At 33.4% G+C, this 21,650-nt stretch overlaps 1 pseudogene; it reads left to right on the forward strand.

Annotated features, from left to right (window-relative positions):
- The first annotated feature begins 1,996 nt into the window (after window positions 1–1,996).
- On the forward strand, window positions 1,997–20,349 carry LOC139847488 (gibberellin 20-oxidase-like protein; annotated as a pseudogene).
- The last annotated feature ends 1,301 nt before the right edge of the window (window positions 20,350–21,650 follow it).

Raw genomic sequence — 21,650 nt, forward strand, 5'->3', positions numbered from 1 at the left:
TTAGTACCTTGGGTAGGCATGATAAACTATTAAGCACTATTTTCATGTTCTGGTGATAAATGTCTGAAAGTCATTCTTTGGAACTCTTTCCTACACATATGATTAATCTGCATTGGAGCCTTATATTGGAAGATTAAATAAAAGTAACCTTTAAATATATGTTTGTTTAACTAGATGATGTGTTGCATAATTGTTTGGTACATGTAAAAAGGTTGAAATAGGGTGGAGTTGAATCAACATGGTTTGGACTTTTGAGATTATTATGTCACCCGAAACAGTCATAATGTCTCTAGCATGTAGCTTAGTTGGTTCCGTAGGTAGGTACATTTGGAACTACTTTTGGATTTAATTCCCACATTTTGGAACTACTTTTGGATTTAATCCCCTCCTGAGATATCATGGGTCAGTTGCGGGAAAATGTCATCATCTTCATGGAAGTACCTAATCTACATACCAAGCTTTATATAGTGCTTAGGGTGTTCGTCGGGCAGGTTTAAAAGCCATGAAATTTTGATTCTACTATTTGCATGACGTCTCATACTTTTCTTTCTGCAAGTCAAAAAGTGAGTCTTGGAGAATTCTTACAAACTGCAAAAAAAGGTGGAAGTTTAAGAAAGAATTTGTATTTATGAGAAAGAAATATGAAATAAGTAATATATTAGACCATTTACATCGCAGCGTTACCAGGAGGTGATGGGATCGACGGCGCCTCCATCGCGCCCCTGTGCGGCGTGATGGAGGGATGATGGAGGTGGCGCGATGGCTAGATCACGGAAGGTGATGGAGGTGGTGAACAATTTTGATTGGCCGTTTGCTGAAAAAGGCTGCAAGGTATCCGTTGCCTTGCAGCAAATGTATCCGTTGCCCAATTTATCCGTTGCCCAATTTTATAATATAATGAAAACATAAATTTTATAAATAATAAAATTTACCCACCTCTATAAATATTCATCTCATTTCTCACAACACTTTCACAACACTTCCAACTTTTAAGTTACTAAACACTCTCTAAAAAATCTATCATTTGATCGTTCTCTTCCCATTGGCCAAGAAATACAAAGATTATATTGAGCTTTCAAGTGACGACGAGTAATTTATATTATGAACTACGTTTTAAGTTTTAGGAATTTAATAAAGTAATTGTATTAGGATTTTTAAATTATCGTACTTTTTAATTTTTAGGACTTTAATAAATTGTAATGGTTTGCATTTTATTAATTTAAGAGTGTTTTTATAAATTTTTATTATTTAATATGTATTATTTTTATATAAAAAACAAACAAATTAAAAAAATAAATGAAAATTAAATTAAAATGCTGGGACCAATTTAACTCATCACATAACCATCAAGCCCACCACTACAAACTACATCACGCCATCACCGTTGCTAAATCAACACTATACCCCACAAAAACACTCCATCACGCCCCATCACCCGTCACACTGTGAATGGTCTTAGTGTGGATATTGGTCACATGTATACTGTGTGTGGGCATTTACCACATCAATGAAATAAATAATATAAAACTGAGTGCATGGTAATGTTTAAAATTTTTAAATATGCACTACTCCATTATGACCCTTTATAATTCTGACAATAATTTTTTTTTTATTAATAATATACAGTAGTGAAGATGCAAAGGCTTCTCATTTGTATAGTTATAAACATGGTTTCAAAAGATTTGCAGCTAAGTTGACTCAGGATCAAGCACCTCAAACTGCCAGTAAGTTTCTAATCTCTCTCTAATAACACAAACAAGTACATGTACTGATGCACATATGCATATAATGAGTATTTTATGTTCTGAATGCAGGTATGGAAGGGGTAGTTTCAGTGTTTGAGAACATAAAGAGAAAAGTGCATACAACACATTCATAGGATTGCATTTGTCTTGCGGGTGAAGAAACTATGGACATCCCAGGTTTTGCGACCACGAATCAAGTTAACGTCATCATTGGTTTCATTGATACAGGTTGGTTACTTTATTTTTTAACTATGGACATCCCAGGTTTTGCGACCATCAAACTTACATTCAAGGTTCTTAAATTTTCAGCTCAGGCCATTTTCATGCTCAAGGTTCATCAACGACTTTAATCTGGTAAATTACTTCTACTTATCATTATATAACTCATGATTATTATGATTATGATGGTTCTGATTATTGGGTTGTGAAAATATAAGCTTATTATCATAATTTAATGCAAGTTCATATGAACACAGCAATAAGTTGGTGAAGACAGCAAAAGAAGTCAATTGAAGGCTTTACCGGATTTGTCACTAATGTCTGTTATAGTTGAGCACATAGACAGTCAAAGAGACCTCATCACCCATAAATCAATATGTCATCCTACTGATCAAAATTGCACTGCAATCTGGTAAGGATGGTTGAAATTGCCACCCTAATGATAAGGATCAACACTCCAGTATTAACTTCACTCATGGAATCCTGGTGGGCCGAGTAAGAACACTTAAGATCGTCACTGTGTTTATTTTTTTTATCCGATGTTGTCTTCTTAAATTACTATTTTGGCATGTTTCAACAGTGACCCATAAGTTGCTCAAGTCTCCATATGCAAAAATTATACTCCATACAATTATGTTAAATTTAATGTTTATGATTTTTCGTATGTTATGAAACAAATAGATGGAATTGTGCTTCACCGGGTTGGAACGTTTGAATTCCGCTACATATAAGGTAAAAATATTCATATTCATCAACTCTTTCTTATTGTCTTCTTAATAATTTATTCAATTATTACGTGAATAAAATTTATATATGATCGTAATTTCGTTTTGTAGGGTTTAAAATGGAGACCAAAAGTAGATAACTGCAGGGGATTTAGAGTTTGTTACATCGTTTCAGCCTTCATTTTCTATAAGCAATTCTATTTCTGTTTAAATCACATCGACGTTTCGTTTATTCGAGGTTTCGTAGTTAATGGTCCGTTCCTTGATCTACAATTTGTTTTTTTATTTTTTTTAGACTATATACTAATTGGCGTAAATTTACTAGAATTCTATTGGCCACAAAGGCTAACTTTTACTCTTATACTCTTTATCTCTACCCAACTACTCCGTACAAAATACCCCACTCTGGAACGTTCATTCCCCGTATTGTTCCCCTCAGATTTTTATCACCTGGAACCTTCTTCTGCTTTCCATCACCCTTCAATCCCTAATTTCAACCGTCGCCACCGCCCACCGTCGCCACGGCTCTTCATTCAAAGTCAGAATTCAGGTAATTCAATATAGTACTCTAATTGATTGTATAGTTTTATGCTGTGAAAAATGTTAGGTCCAGCTTACAACACTAAAAATTATGTGCTGTTAGGCAAAAAATAAGGATTGGTAATGAGTTGAGGGTTAAAATTATCGACATATATGCACTCCTTTTTTCGCATAAGTATTGTGTTATTGAAAGCATATATTACTTCCTCGATTGTTATTAATAAACCTTTTTTTGCTGTTTATAGTTGGGTGTTGAGAGAATATGGGAGCATAATGATGTGTCCATCGAATAAAATCGTAAAGATGCTACTAATGTGTTTGGGAGAAGGTTTTGATAAGAAATATGACGAGTTCTGTGAGTCCGAGCCTATTTATACATAAATAATTACTCTTTATTCCCTGAAATAATTGGAAAAGACGTTGTAGAGCTAGGTATGTACACATATATGAGCTACATAACGATAGTTTACCAGGACGAAATCGGTGGGCTTCAAGTGAGATCTAAAGAAAGGAAATGGATGAACATCGACATCCATGTGGTTGTCAAAACATTAGTTGTAAATATTGGAGACTTGATGGAAGCTTGGAGCAACGGCAAGTTAAGGCCACTAGAGCATAGAGTTGTTTTTAAGGAACCTAATAACCGCTTTTCACTTGCTTGCTTTTGGTGAGTTGAAGATGATAAGGTAGTTTTTTCACCTGATGAAGTTGTGGGTGACAAGAACATGAGAGCATATAAACCCTTTTCGTGTGGCGATGTGACGATCGCTCCAAATCCATATGGACGAACACGTCATTCATCGATTTCATTGCGAGGTATTTGACCTCTATATGATACGTTTTGTAAACATTGCATTCTTTTGAAAAGGCACACCATAAATGAATATTTAAATCATAGGTTTTCGACATTTGATGATTTCTACATATAGACAATCACCGTAAATAATAGTTTACAATAGTACTTCCATTGACAATGCAGTCAAAATAAGATACATGGTGATGATTTGGTGAATGCAACGTTTCCTTGATAAACATGCCATGTAAGATTCCATGCACATAGCTTGTTTAACATATAAGCAAATAGCGGAATACTTCTAGGAACCTGAGAATAAACATGCTAACAAGTGTCAACACAAAGGTTGGTGAGTTCATAGTTTTAGTGTTTGGCATAATCTGTATATAAAGGTGGATCACAAGATTTCAGTTGTTTCATCCAGAAACGTTTATCAATAGATTATATAAAAGTGGATCACAAGATTTCAGTTGTTTCATCCAGAAACGTTTATCAATAGATTATATAAAAGTGGATCACAAGATTTCAGTTGTTTCATCCAGAAACGTTTATCAATAGATTCTACGTAACAGAGCACCCTGGTAACTAAGCTTTAACGTTATAATGATAAATACCCCATTCGTTTTTAATACACGCAAACCAACGTGTCCTAAACTCAAATAACACACGTCCGTTAAAAGGCTAGCGCTCTAGCTCGGACGGGGAAGTCAAGCCCTATGGATCCATATACTGTTATTCGCGCCCACCAGTCCATATCCTATGTACTGGCAGCTAGTAGTTACCAAAGCTAAGGGATTTTCAGTTCAAACTCAGTGTATAATTAAGTATGTACTTGTATCCATTGCGTTTAAAATAAATTGCATGTATTCTCAGCCCAAAAATATATATATTGCAAAAGCAATTAAAAAGGGAGCAATGAAACTCACCTTAGCAGCACATAAGATCATTCATCAAAAAGTGACCGTAACTCGGAATGCAAAATTAACCGTAGATCTCAACGTAGAGAACATATGTTGGTCAATACATGTCTAATAAGCTAGTTTGGGTCATAGTGTATCACAATCCTAATGCTCGAGATCGACATACAAAAGTTATCCAAAGTTGTTTCAAAAAGTCAATTTTGACAAAAGTTCAACAAAACGAGACGTACCTTATATAAGGATTCATTTACTCGGTTGATAATATTCAAAAATTCAATTTATCAATCTAGTAAACAAGTTGTTTAAATCTTAATTGCAGATTCAAAAGCAATTTCTATTAACGTCAATCATAATTCAGTTGATCATATCTTTTAATCCGTTCATCGAAATTATTCGATATCTAAATGAAAAGTTATTGATTTTTCGATAGCTTTCCAAAAACATGTATATCATATACCTTTTACCAATAATATATATATTTAATTCGTGATTCATTATAAACTGTTTAACGACAAAATTTAGCATACAAGCATACATAAACGTATATACTCGAGCACTAGACATGGATACACAGTTAATGTATAAAAGATAAGATATGAATGCTCACGTATCAATATTGTGATTCAATATTGCAGGAAAGTATGTAGACGCAACAGAGATAATAAACACTAGGTTTGACTTGCGAACAATACCCGTGAACATTACCCATAACCTCCATAGCTATAACCCATAATTTCCTTAGCTCTAGCTTGCTCGAAAACTTGTATTGAAATCATTTGGACATAACCTCGTCGTAGTATTTTATGTATAATACTAATAATAATACAAATACTACTAATAATAATAAGATTAATAATAATATTAATCTTAATCTTAATAATAATAATAATAATAATAATAATAATAATAATAATAATAATAATAATAATAATAATAATAATAATAATAATAATAATAATAATAATAATAATAATAAATAAATAATAATAAAATAAATACGGAGTAAAAATGAATTGGAGAAACAGACTGGAACCAGCTCGCCTTTTATAGTATGTGACTTGAAACAGTACCCCATGCTGTTTTTGTCATGCGATCGCATGGCCGCCTTATCCGTTTTTGTTTGCTAGTTCGTCGACATCAAATAGTGTTACTGTAGCAAATAGTGTTTACTGTAGCAAATATTGTTTACTGTAGCAATAGTATTTTACTGTAGCAAAGTCATTTTCACTGTAGCACTGTAGCAAAATACGGTTTCACTGTACAAATAGTATTTTACTGTAGCAAAATCATTTTTACTGTAGCAAATAGTGTTTACTGTAGGAAAGTCGTTTTTACTTGTATATATATATATATATATATATATATATATATATATATACACACACATACATACATATATGATCATGCATATTTTTACCATGGGGTTCAATATGCCTGCTCAATACATAAGGAGGGGTTTAAGGATCTTAGAACGTGGCTCTCCGGTCCGGCTACAGTGAATAACCCTGGCCGACATGATGATGTCGGCGGGGTGGCCAAGTGATTAAGTCCACCTCTGATAACGGTCGTCGATCAAGAGGCCCCAAATAAGGTCGTAGGTACTAGCTTACGAAAGACTAACCTGTTAACCTTGAAGAGATGCTGAATGATGCTGTTTTGCGTAATGTATCTCGTGTGTGATAGTTACGTAATATGCCGTGTGAAGTAAATGATGATTAGGGTTTGTATTTATAGGCAAACCCTAATTCTAGAACCGTCCCAGATCACGTTAATCTCATCCATAACTGACTCCCCCGAATCACTGATATAATTATGGAAAAGATATTTACTTGACAGCTAAGCAACCGCCGTACCGGGAACAAAGGCATTCGCACGCCGCATACCGCACACAAGAACACGCATACACACAATAGTGATTGTCCGCATACATTTGCGGTGCGCTTGCAGGTTGAGGTATCATTATGTCCCCCCAGTTTGATGTTATATGGCGCGAGGCGTATGATATCAAACTATTAAGCGAAAAAGAAAAAACAAGAAAACGGCTAGCATTTAATATTCCGCGTGCGCCTCGATGCCATTAAATGCCTGTCACAATCGCATAAGCCCATTCGGCGGACATGACATAAAGTGGCAGCGTGTCAGGCGCGTGCCAACCACGCTCGTACATGTAATCATACCCAACTGGCATCCACGCGCATAAATAAAGTGCTGGTCGTCGATTGCGTAACACGTGTACAGCCACGATCACACCACTCCATCCCATGACTCCCAATCTTCCCTATAAATACCCCATTTTGCAGCTCATTTCCACTTTCCTGCTTCAAGCTTCCTCGTTACGCTGCCAATTTGAATTCCGATCAAAAATCAAACATTCCGGCCACCATTTAAAGGTTAGTATTCATCCGATTACTCCTAGAAAATGACTAAAGCTAACGAGATGTATGTAGATAGCGTAGAGTCTGTTATAGAGCAGAAGCACATAGATTACTTAGTGAAACAGTATCCTCCCTTAGCCAAGTACAATCCGGTGCCACCCCTACCCCATCAGCGTGCTCACGAGCCACCGGAGAAGAAAGTGGCCATCTATGAACATGCGTTCAAGCATGGTAACTTTAGGGTTCCTCCCTCTGACTTCTTCTTAGGCGTATTAGATCACTTCAGAGTGGGATTAGGGCAACTACACCCGTATGCCATAGGCAAAATAGTTCTGTTTGAAATGTGGTGCGCCGCAATCGATAGGGTACCGTTGGTTAAAGTTTTCTGTCATCTATACCGCCTAGCCAATCACCACAAATCCTGGTTCACCTTCTTCGCCCGACAAAATTTCACCAAAACCCCAAAGTCGAATGCGGGTAACTGGAAATAAACTTTCTTTTTCATTGACCAAACTGTAGTTGGTACCGCTTTTCCGCAAACGCTTATATGGTGCGAGAAGGTGGAAAAGGATGTGAACAAAACCCCGGTCCTTGATGACGAGGAAACAAAGCTGTTAGCGGAGTGCGCTAATGCACAGCAGGTGCACCGGTCATACGGGAACGTGATGTTGCGGCTAGGGAAGATATCCGCACACTGGCCATGGGAGGATGTGCGTCCAGCCATAGTCGGACCGGATAGAAAGGGTAGGAATAGTATAATCACATACTAACAACAGTTTGCTATTTATATGTTCTAACGCATGCGTGCATGTTTGCAGAGATGAAGATGAAGAGAGTACTGACTGCGGAGGAGATTGCGGGCATCGCCTTCCGCAAACAGAATGTGAACCAGCCGTTAGAGCAGGAGAAGACTGGCGAGAATGCACCTGCCACCTCCGGCAATAAACGCAAGGCCGCCGAAGCCTCCTAATCCCAACAGAAGAAGAAGAAACTCACTCCCAAACAGAGGGAGGACAAGCGGAACGACAACTTCGTTCCCATCGAACCCCGTTCTGCGGATCTACCTCCCCCATCATCTGGTAAGAGTTCTGCTTGCGCGCATACCGCACATTTAAGTTTGCATTTATTTAACCATTTATGAATACGCAGGGCATGCTGAAGAGACTCATCACACCCCACCGCGGGTCAATCCGGACCTCGAAGCTACCGCCGAGTCAAAGGACAAGACGATACACCTGGACTCCGAGTCTACACCAACCCCGCCACACGGTAGCTTTCGATTGGCGAACCTGGCACAGCTCACCCAGTCATCTGCGGAAAACGCCGCAGAGCAATCCGCCTTCCTTCAACAAATCTTCCCTGCTGAGTTCCGCAACCAACTAGCCGCACTGCCTTTTAATCAGGCGCTCAACGCCTTAGTCCAAAACGGCCTCGTCTTTTTTGGCATGGTTGCGGATCAAGCCCGCCGTTCCACTAACTTGTATTAAGTGGCCTTGTGGAAAGAAACAGAGCTAGGGCTGCTGCAAGCGGGGGTTGATCAGGTGAAGAAAGACAGGGACGCCGCAGAAGAAGCGCGCAAGGCGGTGGAGTTAACCGCGGCGGAAACCAAAACTGCACTGATTGAAGAGAGAAAAACAAACCGCGAGCTGGTTGGGGCGGTTGACCAGTCCAAGGGGGAGGTGGAGCTGGAAAGGGTGACGAGGGAAAAGGATGACGCGGTTACAGGTCGCGAGCTAGCGGAGGTGGATCTGGCGAAGCTGCGCACTGCACTCCCCACCATTGCGCAAAAGGTGATGGATTCTGGGCCAGTTATGTGACGACCCGGGAATTTTATACCAAATTTAAACTAAGTCTTTATATAATCTCGACACGATAAGCAAAGTCTGTAAGGTTGAGTCTTAAAACTTGTGAATTATTTTTATTAATTCAATTTGACCTTCGACTACTCCCGACGATTCACAAATCTATAAACGTAAATAGAAATGTACATATAATTAACTACATATATAAATAATCATATATTGTAAAATAAATATAACAGATAACTAATAAGTGGTTTATTTATTATGGAAGATAAATTAAAATAACTAAAATCTGTTACTAAATGATTTCGAACATAAATAGTCAACGATTAATAATGTATTAATTGTATAATGTTATACTTTGAGTGTAAATTGCTTTGATGTATATAATTAATACATATATCAAAGTATTGAATCTGGATACGTAAAACATAATTATATATAGTAATTTGAATATATATATATATATATATATATATATATATATATATATATATATATATATATATGATACATAAACATGATAATTATTGTTAGTACTAATATTAAGATTTGTATATTTTTTTTTTTCTAAAATAAAATATATATATAAGATCTAAGTTGCAATATTAATGTTATTAATATTATTATAACTAGTATTATTATTAATTGTATCATTAATAAGATTATTATTATCATTAATTAAATTTATTAAAATCTGCATTATTGTTAATATTAATATTATTATTGTCTATTATTAGTAGACTTTATTAATAATTCTATTCTATTATTAATAATATTACGCATAAATATATTTGTAATTACCATATTATGAATTATTTACAAATAAACAGAATTATATATATAGGTTTATATGAATATGTATATATATACAAAATACAACTGTATATATATTATAAATGTTTAAACATATATATAGATATATATATAAATAACTAATGTAAATAAATATGTGTAATTGTTATATCAAAATCAATTTGTTATATGTTACTGTCCAACTGTGCTGCTCGTGACCCTTTGTCATCAAACAATCAGTTAAATTCTATTATTGGAACGTCCACATGAGGATTTATCAACTCTACAAGTCAACAACGGAAAGTAGAGGGAATTGGGAGCATATCATATTTTTTTTTTGTTCATCTGTACACGTAATTTTTTTTCCCTCTTAATTCAATTTCGCACCAAATAGAAAAATCCTTAAATGCTGTTTCGTTAGGAATCTCTTACTCAATATGGCTGCAAAATATCACGTTCCAATTTCTAATATCAAGCACGAATTTTCGAAGTCAAATTTTTTAAAACAAAAGTCAACAGTTCTTGTGAATTCAAATTCGTGATTTTGATGGTGTTTCAATTGTAATTGTTGACCAACGAGTATTTGTTGGATGATATGGAGCAAGTTTCATATAGGAATCATAGTGTAAGAGTGTTTAGATTTTCGATTTATAATTTTTTTTTTTTTTACTGCAGCGACGAGCAGCTGCTTGTTTATATATATATTTTTTTTATTTTTTATTTTTTTCTTCTTTTCAATCCCATTTAACCTAGATAAAAGTTCCTACGATAGTTAATAAATTCTAAAACTAATTGTTACTTGGGATTGAAATTTGGTTGAATGGATACAAGCTTGAGGAAGAAGAAGATGATAAGTATGAGGATACATAATTCGGTTTATATAAATTTGGGGAGAAATTAAAACAGAAAAATCAAAGCAGTTCAATGGTATGGGAGAGTGTCGAGGTAGCATGTGGTCTCGAGTTCGAGACTAGGGGAGGGCTGTTTTCTTTTTGGAACCCTTTTGATATGAGGTAGTTTCATGTACTTTTATTTATTATTATTATTATTATTATTAATATTAGTAATTAGTAATGTTATTATCATGTATTAATATTAGTATTGATTGTTAGTACGATTATTGATAAATATTAGGAATGTTATAATTAGTATTACTATTATCAAGTATTAATATTTAGTATTATTACTATTATTAGTATTATGATGAAGACAATAAAAGTTACTATTATTTTTTATTAATGTTCGTATTAGTATCATTTTAGAAATTTTATCATCATTAATAAATAAAGAATCATTATTTAGTTTACCTTTAGTAATAAGATTGTTACAATTATTATTATTAAGTATTAATAACAAAATGTATTATATTCATAGTCTTTATTATTAAATTATTAAAAACTATTGATATTATCATTATCATGAGTTTTATTATTAAAAACGATCATTAATAACATTATTAACAGAATTTTAGATAATATTAGCATTTCATTGATATTAGTATTATCATTCGCATTATTCCAAATATTATCACTAACAATACTAAAAGAAAAGTTTTAACAAACCAATGATAGATATATATATATATATACATACAAATAAATTTAATATATATATATATATATATAATATAACAAAAATTAATATTTTATATGTGAAAATATATATTATTAATATAACAAGAATATAACTAATAAAATTATATATATGTGTTCGAGTACAAGGATATGTATTAATATATACACAAATGATATAGGTTCGTGAATCCGAGGCCAACCCTGCATTGTTCAATATAGTCATATGTATTTTTACTACAAAATACATTAGGTGAGTTTCATTTGCTCCCCTTTTACTCTTTACATTTTTGGGGCTGAGAATATATGCAAATGTTTTATTAACTGTTTTACAATAATTATATGCGTGAGTTTCATTTGCCCCTTTTACTCTTTATGTTTTTGGGCTGAGAATACATGCAAATGCTTTATTAACTGTTTTACAATATTTATATGCGTGAGTTTCATTTGCCTTTTTACCCTTTATATTTTTGGGCTGAGAATACATGCGCTACTTTTATAACTGTTTTACGAAATAGACACGAGTAAATCAAAACTACATTATATGGTTGAATTATCGAAATCGAATATGCCCCTTTTTATTAAGTCTGGTAATCTAAGAATTAGGGAACAGACACCCTAATTGACGCGAACTCTAAAGATAGATCTATCGGGCCCAACAAGCCCCATCCAAAGTACCGGATGCTTTAGTACTTCGAAATTATATCATGTCCGAAGGAGGATCCCGGAATGATGGGGATATTCTTATATGCATATTGTGAATGTCGGTTACCAGGTGTTCAATCCATATGAATGATATTTTGTCTCTATGCATGGGACGTATGTTTATGAGAAATGGAAATATGAAATCTTGTGGTCTATTATATTATTGAAAATGATTATTTGTGTTAAACTAATGAACTCACCAACCTTTTGGTTGACACTTGAAAGCATGTTTATTCTCAGGTATAAAAGAAACATTCCGCTGTGCATTTGCTCATTTTAAAGACAGTACTTGGAGTCGATCATCGCAATGGAACCAGTTGTTGGTGACTTCGTCCAGATGGATTAGGACGGGTCCTTTCAATTGGTATCAGAGCGGTGGTCTTAGTGAACCGGGTCTGCATTAGTGTGTCTAACTGATAAGTCGTTAGGATGCATTAGTGAGTCTGGACTTCGACCGTGTCTGCATGTCAAAAGTTTTGCTTATCACTTCGTGTCAAAAATTACCTGCTTATCATTCTTAGAGAATCACTTGCTTATCATTCTTAGTCTAGACACGTTTTACTGCATTGATTGCATGATTAGTGTATGGACAAAATTCATATCTTAGCATATCTGCTAATTCATATCTTAGCGTATATGTTATTATAAACTTTGCCTGACATTTTCTGTAGATTCCTCCGTAACTTATGGGATTTTAGTATTATATATGCATATGTAAATTATGTATTGCAGGGTACTAATCTACATCCTATAATATATTCCTTATCGAAAATCCTCCATCTGATTGTACAAGATGAATCCCTCAACCATTTCGAGTCCCTCAAATTTCGATAGCTATTCCGATAGTTATTCCGACAGCTATTCCGACATGGATATTCACCTAAGCTCCGAAAACGATGTCACCAGAATGATTTAATCAATCAGCCATCTCCAATTCATCTGATGCATTCGTAGTCGACTTAATTAATGGAAACGCGCAGGAGGCAATCCCTTCCACCAACCGGATTCACCTCTTGACAATGAACCTGAAGCTTTTACTGGCGAACCTGTTCGAGACACCATTTTCAGTCTCATTTCCAGGGTAACTCGATAAGATCATATTCTATCCACAATTCTGAACCTTATTCATCCGCTCGTTCTGACCGACAATCATCCTGGAGTAACAAGTCAACGAACTTCGCGCTTGAATAATAAATTCGAAGAATATGGTGCAAAATGTACCAGCTTCAACAACATCACCAGCACCAATAGTACAATCAATAACAGCACCAGTACCATCAACAATCCATGCTTCAATATCATCATATGTACTTTGAGTATGATCTTCGTTCTACGTATCGTTCTACCTCATTTATCTTCGTTCGACATGGCGAATATGTAATCTCTAAAGTTTTAGAGATTATTTATTCTAGTTCTAACCGAAAAGCAAATGAGTTTAATATCATATTAACTCATTAAATCCATGAATACATCTGAAGAAAATATATATGTATATATGTTTTCATAAAGATTGTAATTAAAAATTCTCTTGTACAAACTGTTAATGGTGAAAATATTTTAACGGGTAGGTAATACCCGAGGACTATTTAAATTTCACATTAATAAGTTACATTGTACGTTTTTCGAATCTGCTTCAACAGCCATATACTATCCTACTTATATCCACCGATATACAAATCAGTTCACCCCAGAATAACCATATTCATCCAATTTCATATTTCGATTTATCAAAAATCAAGTGGCATAATGAAGGAAACATTTGACAAAATAAAATTTGTTAGAAACAAACAAATTAACTATGAGAAATTTTGTTAAGAATCCACGCTAACTGTTCCTAGCTAATTCTTCCTAGCTAACTGATTACATTTTATTTATCACAATTTAATTATCGCAATTTACATTCTCGCAATTTTATTTATCGTCATTTAATTTTTGTTATTTACTTTACGCACTTTATTTATCGTCATTTAAATTTCTGTTATTTATTTTTACACACTCTAAATATCGAGACATGTATCCAAGGTTTTGACATATCATATCGACACATCTATATATATTATTTGGAATCACCATAGACACTCTATATGCAGTAATGATCGAGTTCTCTATACAGGGTTGAGGTTGATTCTCAAATAATATATATACTTTGAGTTGTGATCGAGTCTGAGACGTATACGGGTCACGATACGTAATAATTAATTCGAATATTATATATTAAACTATATATGAATTATTGAATTGCTAACTGTGGACTATCAACTGTGGACTACCAACATTGGACAATTAAAATGAATTAAAATATTGACTATAACATATGAAACTAAACAATTCTTCAAGTTTGCCACTTGATTTCATCTTAAACCTCATTTGTATCTTGACGATTATAATCTGCGTTCAAACCTTTCATGATTCTTGAAAACACCTCAATCGATAGGATGAACGAGCCGCACTTCATCTACAGAAGAAAAGATTGATGCATATAGATATGCACTTACAATCACTCGAAACCTGAGTAAACGTTTAAAACGTAGCTATGCTAATTTCTTAGTGTTATTATTACCCAAAATAACTTTGCAATCCCTTTCCAAATTAGCAAATTTTGTCACGGCTCCAGCAAGTTAACTTTGACTTTTCATTCAAAACAACCTTATTATAACCTTGATTTATATGTGTACTCTTTTATTGTTACCGGGAAATCTTTTGTATTCCATCTTATTACCAGCAGACGTACCAACAACCTCGTTACTCCTTGGTTTAAATCTCTTTGACAAATCATTATATTTATTCATTGAAACCCTATCATATACTCATCCATATCTTGTAACGAGAACTGCCATACCAATTACCAGGAATCAGCAATCAGTACTTTGAAAACTCACATCATATCTACATCAACAATTATATGTATGACATTTATCTTTTAGAATTATGATCTCTCATTCTGAAATTCTGAAAAGCACTCAGTCACAAATCGGTACTATGAATGTTGAAAAAAAGTTGAATGAAACAGCAGAAACCATAGACAACTGTAAACGACCTTAATCATCAAAAGTTTGATGATAAAGATTAGTATGTTGGAAAAGCTCAGAAAAGTTGGAACTGGAAAACGGATTGAGCTAACCACGAAGAAGACCAAGGACAAATACAAGGACCATACCATATATTCAAAGAATCCAGGTAATTCTGGATCCGATGAAACCTTCAACGAATATCTTGCTCCGTACTCATGTTAAAATCTTGCGGAAAATCTTCCTCATCAACCATCGAACTTAGAAATTCCAAAATATCATCATAAATATCTTCGATATTTCTGAAGATATTTTCATAATTATTCTTATCTGAAATCATTAATCTCTTCGTGCTATCAGTGTTACATCATATAGAAACTGTTAGGTTCTATATTCTGTAAAATTTCGAGCTTAAAATATGAATGTTAATGAAGTAATGTTGGAAATTGATGCATGAGTTAGTATAATATAATGACACTTGATCAACGTGATTATATTATATTAAGTCATGTTGAGTTTCTAATGGAACGTGATGATTCACAGATCTTAACGTCATCATGTGCCATGTTACATAACTCTTTTATTCTACTTAACTTCTGAACATATCAAGAAAATGTATTCTTGATGGTTCTATCTTCTGTAATGTTGATAAATTTGAAAATCAAATCGTGCTATCACGTTCCACCCTGCTTAGAACATTATAATCATTCGAAACTCTATATCTACGAATTCTGGACCATTATTCGCTTGACTTGGAGTTGGGAAGAGAAAACAAGAGCATGGAGCTCCGGAAAATAAAGGAAAATAGAAAGCCGATCATAAACACAGGAATTACAAACCGTGCATATCAATGTTTATCGCAACATAAAGACACGGGAGAATTAAAAACATTATAACCCCAAGGGCGAAGTAGAAGAAAACAAATTCCTCTGGTGGTAGTTGGAAAAGGAGAATAACTGTTGCGATAATAAGGATAAGGACAAGGATTAAAACTGGATGAAGCATATTTACTGATGATTTGAAAGTATGAATTAAAATATAGAAATTGGAAGTGGTGGGAAGTAATAGAACGGAAGAAGTTCATTTATAGTGGAGATACCAGACGAAGCAATCAAGACAGATGATCATAGCATTTAATTGTAGAGATCTTATTTTCCATAAATCCCGAAGAATCAAATCTTTTAGATTCCGAAGATTTCCTTTTAAATCCCATGAATTCCGGAATTCAAACAAGACAACGTCAAAAGTTAAGACGCGCCTTATTTTCTAAATTCAAACCTGACTACGTCAAAAGTTAAAAGCAAATCTTTGTTTCTCATTTCATTCTTTTGTGAATAGCTTCATTCGTACTCTTCAAATAATTGAATTATTTTAATCCATATTACTCAAAAATGATAAAACTCAATTTATCAACTCATATTCGTCATGAAAAACATTTTTTTTATTGTTAGCCATGATTACCTCACTCAAATTTCGGGACGAAATTTCTTTAACGGGTAGGTACTGTGACGACCCGGGAATTTTATACCAAATTTAAACTAAGTCTTTATATAATCTCGACACGATAAGCAAAGTCTGTAAGGTTGAGTCTTAAAACTTGTGAATTATTTTTATTAATTCAATTTGACCTTCGACTACTCCCGACGATTCACAAATCTATAAACGTAAATAGAAATGTACATATAATTAACTACATATATAAATAATCATATATTGTAAAATAAATATAACAGATAACTAATAAGTGGTTTATTTATTATGGAAGATAAATTAAAATAACTAAAATCTGTTACTAAATGATTTCGAACATAAATAGTCAACGATTAATAATGTATTAATTGTATAATGTTATACTTTGAGTGTAAATTGCTTTGATGTATATAATTAATACATATATCAAAGTATTGAATCTGGATACGTAAAACATAATTATATATAGTAATTTGAATATATATATATATATATATATATATATATATGATACATAAACATGATAATTATTGTTAGTACTAATATTAAGATTTGTATATTTTTTTTTTCTAAAATAAAATATATATAAGATCTAAGTTGCAATATTAATGTTATTAATATTATTATAACTAGTATTATTATTAATTGTATCATTAATAAGATTATTATTATCATTAATTAAATTTATTAAAATCTGCATTATTGTTAATATTAATATTATTATTGTCTATTATTAGTAGACTTTATTAATAATTCTATTCTATTATTAATAATATTACGCATAAATATATTTGTAATTACCATATTATGAATTATTTACAAATAAACAGAATTATATATATAGGTTTATATGAATATGTATATATATACAAAATACAACTGTATATATATTATAAATGTTTAAACATATATATAGATATATATATAAATAACTAATGTAAATAAATATGTGTAATTGTTATATCAAAATCAATTTGTTATATGTTACTGTCCAACTGTGCTGCTCGTGACCCTTTGTCATCAAACAATCAGTTAAATTCTATTATTGGAACGTCCACATGAGGATTTATCAACTCTACAAGTCAACAACGGAAAGTAGAGGGAATTGGGAGCATATCATATTTTTTTTTTGTTCATCTGTACACGTAATTTTTTTTCCCTCTTAATTCAATTTCGCACCAAATAGAAAAATCCTTAAATGCTGTTTCGTTAGGAATCTCTTACTCAATATGGCTGCAAAATATCACGTTCCAATTTCTAATATCAAGCACGAATTTTCGAAGTCAAATTTTTTAAAACAAAAGTCAACAGTTCTTGTGAATTCAAATTCGTGATTTTGATGGTGTTTCAATTGTAATTGTTGACCAACGAGTATTTGTTGGATGATATGGAGCAAGTTTCATATAGGAATCATAGTGTAAGAGTGTTTAGATTTTCGATTTATAATTTTTTTTTTTTTTACTGCAGCGACGAGCAGCTGCTTGTTTATATATATATTTTTTTTATTTTTTATTTTTTCTTCTTTTCAATCCCATTTAACCTAGATAAAAGTTCCTACGATAGTTAATAAATTCTAAAACTAATTGTTACTTGGGATTGAAATTTGGTTGAATGGATACAAGCTTGAGGAAGAAGAAGATGATAAGTATGAGGATACATAATTCGGTTTATATAAATTTGGGGAGAAATTAAAACAGAAAAATCAAAGCAGTTCAATGGTATGGGAGAGTGTCGAGGTAGCATGTGGTCTCGAGTTCGAGACTAGGGGAGGGCTGTTTTCTTTTTGGAACCCTTTTGATATGAGGTAGTTTCATGTACTTTTATTTATTATTATTATTATTATTATTAATATTAGTAATTAGTAATGTTATTATCATGTATTAATATTAGTATTGATTGTTAGTACGATTATTGATAAATATTAGGAATGTTATAATTAGTATTACTATTATCAAGTATTAATATTTAGTATTATTACTATTATTAGTATTATGATGAAGACAATAAAAGTTACTATTATTTTTTATTAATGTTCGTATTAGTATCATTTTAGAAATTTTATCATCATTAATAAATAAAGAATCATTATTTAGTTTACCTTTAGTAATAAGATTGTTACAATTATTATTATTAAGTATTAATAACAAAATGTATTATATTCATAGTCTTTATTATTAAATTATTAAAAACTATTGATATTATCATTATCATGAGTTTTATTATTAAAAACGATCATTAATAACATTATTAACAGAATTTTAGATAATATTAGCATTTCATTGATATTAGTATTATCATTCGCATTATTCCAAATATTATCACTAACAATACTAAAAGAAAAGTTTTAACAAACCAATGATAGATATATATATATATACATACAAATAAATTTAATATATATATATATATATATAATATAACAAAAATTAATATTTTATATGTGAAAATATATATTATTAATATAACAAGAATATAACTAATAAAATTATATATATGTGTTCGAGTACAAGGATATGTATTAATATATACACAAATGATATAGGTTCGTGAATCCGAGGCCAACCCTGCATTGTTCAATATAGTCATATGTATTTTTACTACAAAATACATTAGGTGAGTTTCATTTGCTCCCCTTTTACTCTTTACATTTTTGGGGCTGAGAATATATGCAAATGTTTTATTAACTGTTTTACAATAATTATATGCGTGAGTTTCATTTGCCCCTTTTACTCTTTATGTTTTTGGGCTGAGAATACATGCAAATGCTTTATTAACTGTTTTACAATATTTATATGCGTGAGTTTCATTTGCCTTTTTACCCTTTATATTTTTGGGCTGAGAATACATGCGCTACTTTTATAACTGTTTTACGAAATAGACACGAGTAAATCAAAACTACATTATATGGTTGAATTATCGAAATCGAATATGCCCCTTTTTATTAAGTCTGGTAATCTAAGAATTAGGGAACAGACACCCTAATTGACGCGAACTCTAAAGATAGATCTATCGGGCCCAACAAGCCCCATCCAAAGTACCGGATGCTTTAGTACTTCGAAATTATATCATGTCCGAAGGAGGATCCCGGAATGATGGGGATATTCTTATATGCATATTGTGAATGTCGGTTACCAGGTGTTCAATCCATATGAATGATATTTTGTCTCTATGCATGGGACGTATGTTTATGAGAAATGGAAATATGAAATCTTGTGGTCTATTATATTATTGAAAATGATTATTTGTGTTAAACTAATGAACTCACCAACCTTTTGGTTGACACTTGAAAGCATGTTTATTCTCAGGTATAAAAGAAACATTCCGCTGTGCATTTGCTCATTTTAAAGACAGTACTTGGAGTCGATCATCGCAATGGAACCAGTTGTTGGTGACTTCGTCCAGATGGATTAGGACGGGTCCTTTCAAGTTACCGATAAGTTCAATGCCTATGTTGACGCGGTGAAAGACCACAAAGTCAACAAGGCAGTCTTAGAGGTGATTCAAGCCTGCAGCCTCACACCACTGTACCCTGACGTTGTGCAGAAGAAATTGAAGGAGGGTACGGCTGCGGCATTGCTGGAAGCGGAGAATGCTACCACCACCATTCCTATCCCTCTAATCGATGCGTTTGCGGCGGACCCAAACATGCCGATTGATAGGTTTCTCAAGGAGGATTTTTAGTTTGTGTTTGTGATGGTTTGCGCCGTAAGTCCTATGCTTAGGCAGGCAATTGTAAATGTATTTTTGAGCCCTAAGTCCCGTGTTGGGCAGGCATTTGAAACAATTACCACTTATGTAATAACTTAATTCAATGTATATGTATCTTACTGTTATGCATGCGTAGTTTGTTTGTTTATATATCGCGAATCAAAACAAAAGGTGAACCGCATGCCCATGCGCATAGTTAACCAAAACTCATGCGTATGCGGGTATTACTGCGTAAAATAAACCAATACTTTAACAATTTTACCCTTTAATAATTTAGACTCGAAAGCTACTGCGTTATCGCTTTGTCATGTACTAGAGGTGCACTATAGCTGTATGGTAAGCAACACAACTAAAAACAAGCCAATGTTTTTATGCTTTGAGTTCCTCAAGCAAACCAATGCGAGAGTAATTACGCACAAGCAAACCAATGCTTGTAATTTTTTAAGTCGACTTTGCAGCCATCTAGTCTGCGTGGCGCTTGGCTAGGGGAAAACCAATTCCCTTTGCCTGCCATTAGCGTCTAGCCTTGTAACCAAACAGGCTTCTGCCGCACGGGGGCTAGAGGACACCCCTTAAGTAGGCAGGAACCGCATACAAAAAAGATTTAAACAACAAAAGTATGCGCGAGTAAATATTTAATTGGCATTAATCACAATTACAACCGCGACACATCCAAACGGACGGAAATTACATAGAAAAAATAATGTGCTACAATAAAATGGAGTGATCAGGTCCACCTAGCTACATATAACATTTTTTCAATAACGTCGCATGCCAAGTGCGTTTCACAGGTTTTCCATCTAATGTCTCGAGATGGTACGTCCCGGTATTGTTTGCCTTCGCTACCCTATATGGACCTTCCCAACGGGGGCCCAGTTTCCCAGTATCCTCTGCATGACTTGTGTCGTTCTGACGCCAAACCAAGTCACCGCACTTGTAAGAGCGCGAACGCACACGCTGATTATAGTACTTTGCAATTTTTTGCTTGTTATTTGCTTCGTTGACAGCCGCAGAGAGTCTGCGCTCTTACAGCAAATTAAGATTTTCCCGCAAAGCTTCAGAGTTATTTTGCTCATCAAAATTTTATATGCGGAACGTTGGTACCCCAATTTCTGCGGGTACAACAGCTTCTGATCCATAGACCAAACTGAACGGGGTCTCACCAGTGCTTGCTTTGGGTGTTGTTCTATGCGCCCATAAAACCTTTGGTAGTTCATCCACCCAACCAACGCGACCATGACCCAACCTAGCTTTGATTCCAGCTACTATATCCC

Source organism: Rutidosis leptorrhynchoides, chromosome 1 (genome assembly GCF_046630445.1).
Source record: "Rutidosis leptorrhynchoides isolate AG116_Rl617_1_P2 chromosome 1, CSIRO_AGI_Rlap_v1, whole genome shotgun sequence".
NCBI lineage: Eukaryota > Viridiplantae > Streptophyta > Magnoliopsida > Asterales > Asteraceae > Rutidosis > Rutidosis leptorrhynchoides.